The sequence below is a fragment of the Pyricularia oryzae genome, chromosome 1 (assembly GCF_000002495.2).
Source record: "Pyricularia oryzae 70-15 chromosome 1, whole genome shotgun sequence".
NCBI classification, from domain to species: Eukaryota; Fungi; Ascomycota; class Sordariomycetes; order Magnaporthales; family Pyriculariaceae; genus Pyricularia; species Pyricularia oryzae.
Window position 1 is genome coordinate 4,010,386 of NC_017844.1, and position 5,940 is coordinate 4,016,325.

Here is a 5,940-nt window from a genome sequence, read left to right on the forward strand (position 1 = left end):
AAGGATGGGCCGAAGAACGCCAACTACAAATGTATCCGCTGCGAAACCCATTCGACATCGAAGTATTCGACGGAAGGACCGCCGAAAGTGGGAAGTGCACCCATTATGTCCGAGGACAATTGAGAATCAAGGACCACATCCAGAAAAACGCGCTGTTCTTCGTCACACAGCTAGCCCACTACCCCATTGTGCTAGGAATGCCTTGGCTAAAGCAGCACGATCCAACGATTGGATTCGCGTCACACGTTATTACGTTTGACAGCGACTATTGCCGCCGACACTGCAATATGCCCGACAAACCGGAGAAGGTTAAAGCTTTACACGCCGTACCAAAAAAAAGCCGCCCCCAGTACCAGGCTGACCGACCGCCGTCCCTCCGCGAAATGGATATCGCCCCTATCTCCCTGCAAGCCGCGAGCATGTACGCCCGCCGCCGATCCTGCCGACTGTACGCCGTAACCTTGAAACAGATTGATGAGGTCCTAGCCGCCGACCCCCAAAATAGGAACGGGCCGACCCTGCCCGAAACAATCCGGGAATTCGCGGACGTATTTTCCCCGCAAGAAGCCGAGAAGCTGCCCCCACACCGACCGTCCGACCACCATATCCCGCTTATAGAAGGAAAAACGCCGCCGTTCGGCCCCCTGTACGCCATGTCCCGCGAAGAGCTGATAGCCCTTAAGGAATGGCTGACCGCAGAGTTGAAAAAAGGGTTTATCAGACCCAGTTCGTCATCCGTCGCCTCGCCCGTTTTGTTCGTGAAGAAGCAGGGAGGAGGGTTGAGGTTTTGCGTGGATTACCGCGCGCTGAATAACATTACCGTAAAAGACCGTTACCCGCTGCCGCTAGTCCGAGAGACCCTGAACAACCTGGCCGGCATGAAATTCTTCTCGAAAATCGATATCGTTTCCGCTTTTAACAATATTCGGATTAAAAAGGGGGAAGAATACCTGACGGCATTCCGCACGAGATTCGGCTTATACGAGAGCCTAGTCATGCCTTTCGGGCTAACGGGAGCCCCCGCGACGTTCCAGAGATATATAAACGACTCCCTGCGCGAATACTTAGACGTATTTTGTACAGCCTACCTGGACGACATTTTGATTTATAGCCGCACCCGAACAGAACACGAAGAACATTTGAAACTCGTACTGGAAGCCCTGAGGAAAGCCGGGCTATACGCCAACGCCGCGAAGTGCGAATTCTTCGTGACGGAAACCAAGTTCCTGGGCCTGCTGGTCGGCGTCGAAGGCGTAAAAATGGACCCTGAAAAAATCACCGCTGTCCTGGACTGGCAAACACCCAAAAAGCTTACTGACGTACAAGCATTTTTGGGGTTTGGCAACTTTTACCGGCGCTTTATCCGAGATTTCTCAAAGATCGTAGCCCCTTTGACGAGATTGACCAAGAAAGACGTCGCATTCGAATGGAATAGCGCCTGCGAAACCGCCTTCCGACTGCTGAAGAGAAAGTTTACCGAAGCCCCCGTACTGGCGCACTTCGATTGGGAAAAGGATGTGATCCTGGAGACCGACGCTTCCGATTATGTTTCTGCGGGAATATTGTCACAATACGGCGACGACGGAATACTCCGCCCCGTCGCGTTCTTTTCGAAAAAACACACAGCTACCGAATGCAATTACGAGATTTACGACAAAGAATTGCTAGCCATTATCCGCTGTTTTGAAGAATGGCGCCCGGAACTCGAAGGGACGTCGTCCCCGGTCCAAGTAATTACGGACCACCGCAACCTGGAATATTTCACGACGACGAAAATGCTCAACCGCCGACAAGCCCGATGGGCCGAATTCCTGTCAAGATTTAATTTCCGTATCACCTACCGACCCGGGAAACAAGGAGCGAAACCCGACGCACTAACCAGGAGGTCAGAGGATATGCCTGAGGAGGGGGATGAACGACTTAAGCACCAAACACAAGTCGTACTGAAAGAACACAATTTACCTGCCCGCCCCACCCGGTTACAACCCATAATCCGCCAAAACAAACCCCTATTGCCAAGACACCTGATAGAGCTACTAGACGCCGGATACGAATCCGACCCGATAACGCAATCTGCCCTAGAAGCGTTGAGGACAGGCGCCGACCGCCACCCCAAGCTGCAATTGGCCGAATGCGAAGAACGATCCGGCTATTTGTATTACCGCAATAGACTATACGTACCCGATTCGAATAATCTGAAAGCCGAGATCCTGCGCCGCTGCCACGACTCCCCCGTCGCCGGTCACCCCGGCAAAGCAAAAACCTACGACCTGCTGTCCCGAGAATATTACTGGCCCGGAATGCTACATTACGTATCATTATGGGTAAAGAAATGCCAGACCTGCCGCCGAATCAACCCGTCCCGCGAAGGCCACCAGGGCCTCCTGCGACCCCTGCCCACTCCTGAACGCTCATGGCAACACCTGTCGATGGATTTTATCACACATTTGCCGCAAAGCAACGGCCACGACGCCATCCTAGTGGTCGTAGACCGCCTGACTAAGATGAGACACTTCGTCCCTTGTAAAGGGACCTGCAATGCCGAGGACACCGCCAACCTGTACCTACACCACGTATGGAAACTACACGGGTTGCCCCTGACGATAGTTTCGGATAGAGGCACCCAATTCGTGTCGAAGTTTTGGAAACACCTGACAACCCGTTTGAAAATCGACAGCCTGCTATCCACTGCTCACCACCCCGAGACTGACGGACAGACCGAGCGTTTTAACGCGTCCCTGGAACAATATTTGAGAGCTTATGTGGCCTACCTGCAAGATGATTGGGAAAGTTGGCTTCCCCTCGCCGAATTCACAGCCAACTCCCACAAGTCCGAGACCACCGGAACCTCCCCGTTTTACGCGACTTACGGATTCCATCCCCGCATGGGATTCGAGCCGGTACCCCTGAACCAGCCTTTGCCCGCCCAGCGGGATGCCGAAAAGCTAGCCGCCCGAATGGAAGCCATTCTGGAACAAGCCCGCGCCGAAATGACCGCCGCCCAAGCCCGTTACGAAGAACAGGCGAACCGACACCGTACCCCGGCCCGCCGGCTTACCGTCGGCCAATATGTATGGTTAGACGCACGGAATATCCAGACCGCCCGCCCGCAGAAGAAACTGGATTGGAAGAACTTGGGACCCTTCCGAATTTCTGAAGTGATTAGCCCGTACGCCTACCGTTTGGACCTGCCGTCGTCTATGAGAGTACACCCTGTTTTCAATATAAACCGACTAAAACCTGCTGACGTTGAGCCCCTGCCGGGCCAACAACCTGCACCGCCACCCCATTTGGAAGTGGAAGGTGAGAGAGAATACGAAGTCGAAGAGATCCTCGACTCCTTTTGGGAAACCCGCGGCCGAGGAGGCCGCCGGCTGAAATATATCGTCCGTTGGGCTGGATATAGCGAACCCACGACTGAACCTGCCGATTACCTGGAAAACGCTGCTCAATTGGTAAAGAATTTCCACCGTCGATACCCCCATAAGCCCGGGCCCCGGCCGTGACGGAGCTCGGCCTGGAAGGGGGGAATACTGTCACAGACCTGAAGGACAGCCACTGGGCTGTCGCTTAGTCATGACCCCTGTCACGTGAAGGCGCGAGGGCCGAGCGCCTCGCGCGCGTATATCTACGCGAAATCTCTGCAGTCTCCGATATGTAGCTCCTCGAGCTACGTCTTCGTCAACAACCACCTGCTACCCTGTACCTGGAAGACTAGATAGCCAATATACTCTGTCCTGTTACCTGATCGCCCGCACCTACCTGTCCGCCCTGCCTGCCCGTGACAATACGTATAATTTGGTTTTTTTTATATTTAACGGTATATATATTAAACCCCGTAATTTATTATCGAATTGCTATTATATGCGTTTATTAAACGTTTCGATTTTTATATCCGTGGGTTTTTTAGTTTATATAACCACGAATAAATCGAAAATTGTTTTTAATTGGTAAATTGTTACAATATATGCATTTTTGGTACGTTAAATTATATATTATTATTGGCGATTAACTGCCCCGGTTTTTACCTATTTTAAACAATTTGTTTTTTTTTATTATATTATAATAATGCCGTTTTTTAACGTTATTTTGCAACCGTTGAAATTTTTTATATTATTTTTTTGCAAAACCTTTTGGGGTTTTATAAAAAACCCTGTTCGTTGAAATTTTGTTTTTTCCGTTGTAATAAAATTTGGATCGCCCAAATTTAATATATTATCCGTTTGGAATCCAACGAATTTAAATAAGCTGCTTTTTATTATTAATAACCAGGTGTCGTAAATCGAAATTTTGCAATTTAACCGTTTTTTATAATAACGTTGGTACGTATTAAACCAATATAAATTTAATTCGGTTAAACCGTATAATAATTTATAAATTTTTAAATATATGCCCCGTGGGTATTTATATTATAATTCCCTTAGTATTTGTACCAAAACGTCCTTTATTAATTGGTTTTTCGATTAAATATACGCCTAATTTATATTTTTAATTATAAATTTAAACCCGTAACGTTCCATTAAATTTAATGCGATCGAAAAAAATTAGGCGTTGGTTATATTTTATAATTGTTAACGTTTGCGTTAAAAAAATCTTTTTTTTCCTAATTATTATAATTTTAAATTATTAATTTCGATTTTTCGTACGGTCGTTCCGGCGTTTTTTTAATTTTTCGTACTATTTTAACGCCGAAAATCCGGTTACGTGCGTTATTTTTTAATACCGGTTGTAGGACCCCCGCACCTAATAATGCTTTAATTTCGGCGGCGTTTAATTATTTAAATGGAATTTTTGGTACCGTAATTTTGTTTTTTATTTTATATTTAATAACCAGGTTATAGGCGTGGTTTTTTTTATTTAATAATAACGTATCGAATTGTATTTTGGATTTTTTATTTCGTTTATTGCGTCGGTGTTCCTCGGGTTTAATTGCCATTTCGATCGTCCAATTATTTGGTATAATATCCGTTTTAGGGGCAATTACCCCTAAATTAAAAGGCGGTTTTTGCGTTAGATTAATTATTATTATTATTAACAATTTTTTGGGCGTTTTTTATATTATTTTTGGTTTTTCCCTAAACCGTAAATAGTTTTTTTCAGGGTAAACGAAATCGTTTTTCTTTTATATTTCCTTTTTTTGGTTTTAATATTTATAATATAATTTTACGTAAATATTTTTAAAATCCAAATTTCCGTTGGGGAAAATAATTTTTACGTTATTTTCCGTTATTAAAACGATTTTATATAAACCATTCCAATTATTTTTTTTTCGGTATATTAATATTTTTGCACCTAATTCCAACGTATATAAAAATCGGTCCGACAATTTTGGACCGTTTTTTGCGGTTAACGCGTCGTTTAGTTTTTTTTTGGCGGTAAATTTGTTAATAACAATGGTGCTAACAGGGGATATAGGGGTAAACCCTAGGTGCGGCGTGGTAAATAACCAGTGCTAAAAGCGCTGAATAATAGGTAGAAATGCACTATAATTTTGGTACTGATAAATAATTGGTTGGGGGAGATTTTGCTTTATTTCCCTTACATACTCTCCGACATCGAAGTGGGGGTCCGCACGCCAGAAAAGGTTCCGGTGCCGCGAATGAATTTCCGAAAAACTAATTTGTATGGGTTTTTGAAAAAACACCCTCATTTGCATACAAACCATCTCTGGGTTTGCATTTAAACGTTGACTTGGTGAAATTTTCAACCCGGTACAGGGTAGCTGACTCGCAGGTGCAGGGTGGGTATTAAACCCGGTACAGGGTAGCTAACCCCACTCGCTGACCTTTAAATTGCATTCCTGCATTAACAAAGTAACGGAATTCCACCATTCCCCACTCCACTTCGGCACTAAATAAAATTGGCTATATACAAATAAAAGTGGGCTTATTACATGCAAAATAATGCATATAATTAACAGTAACCCTTAAACCTAACCCT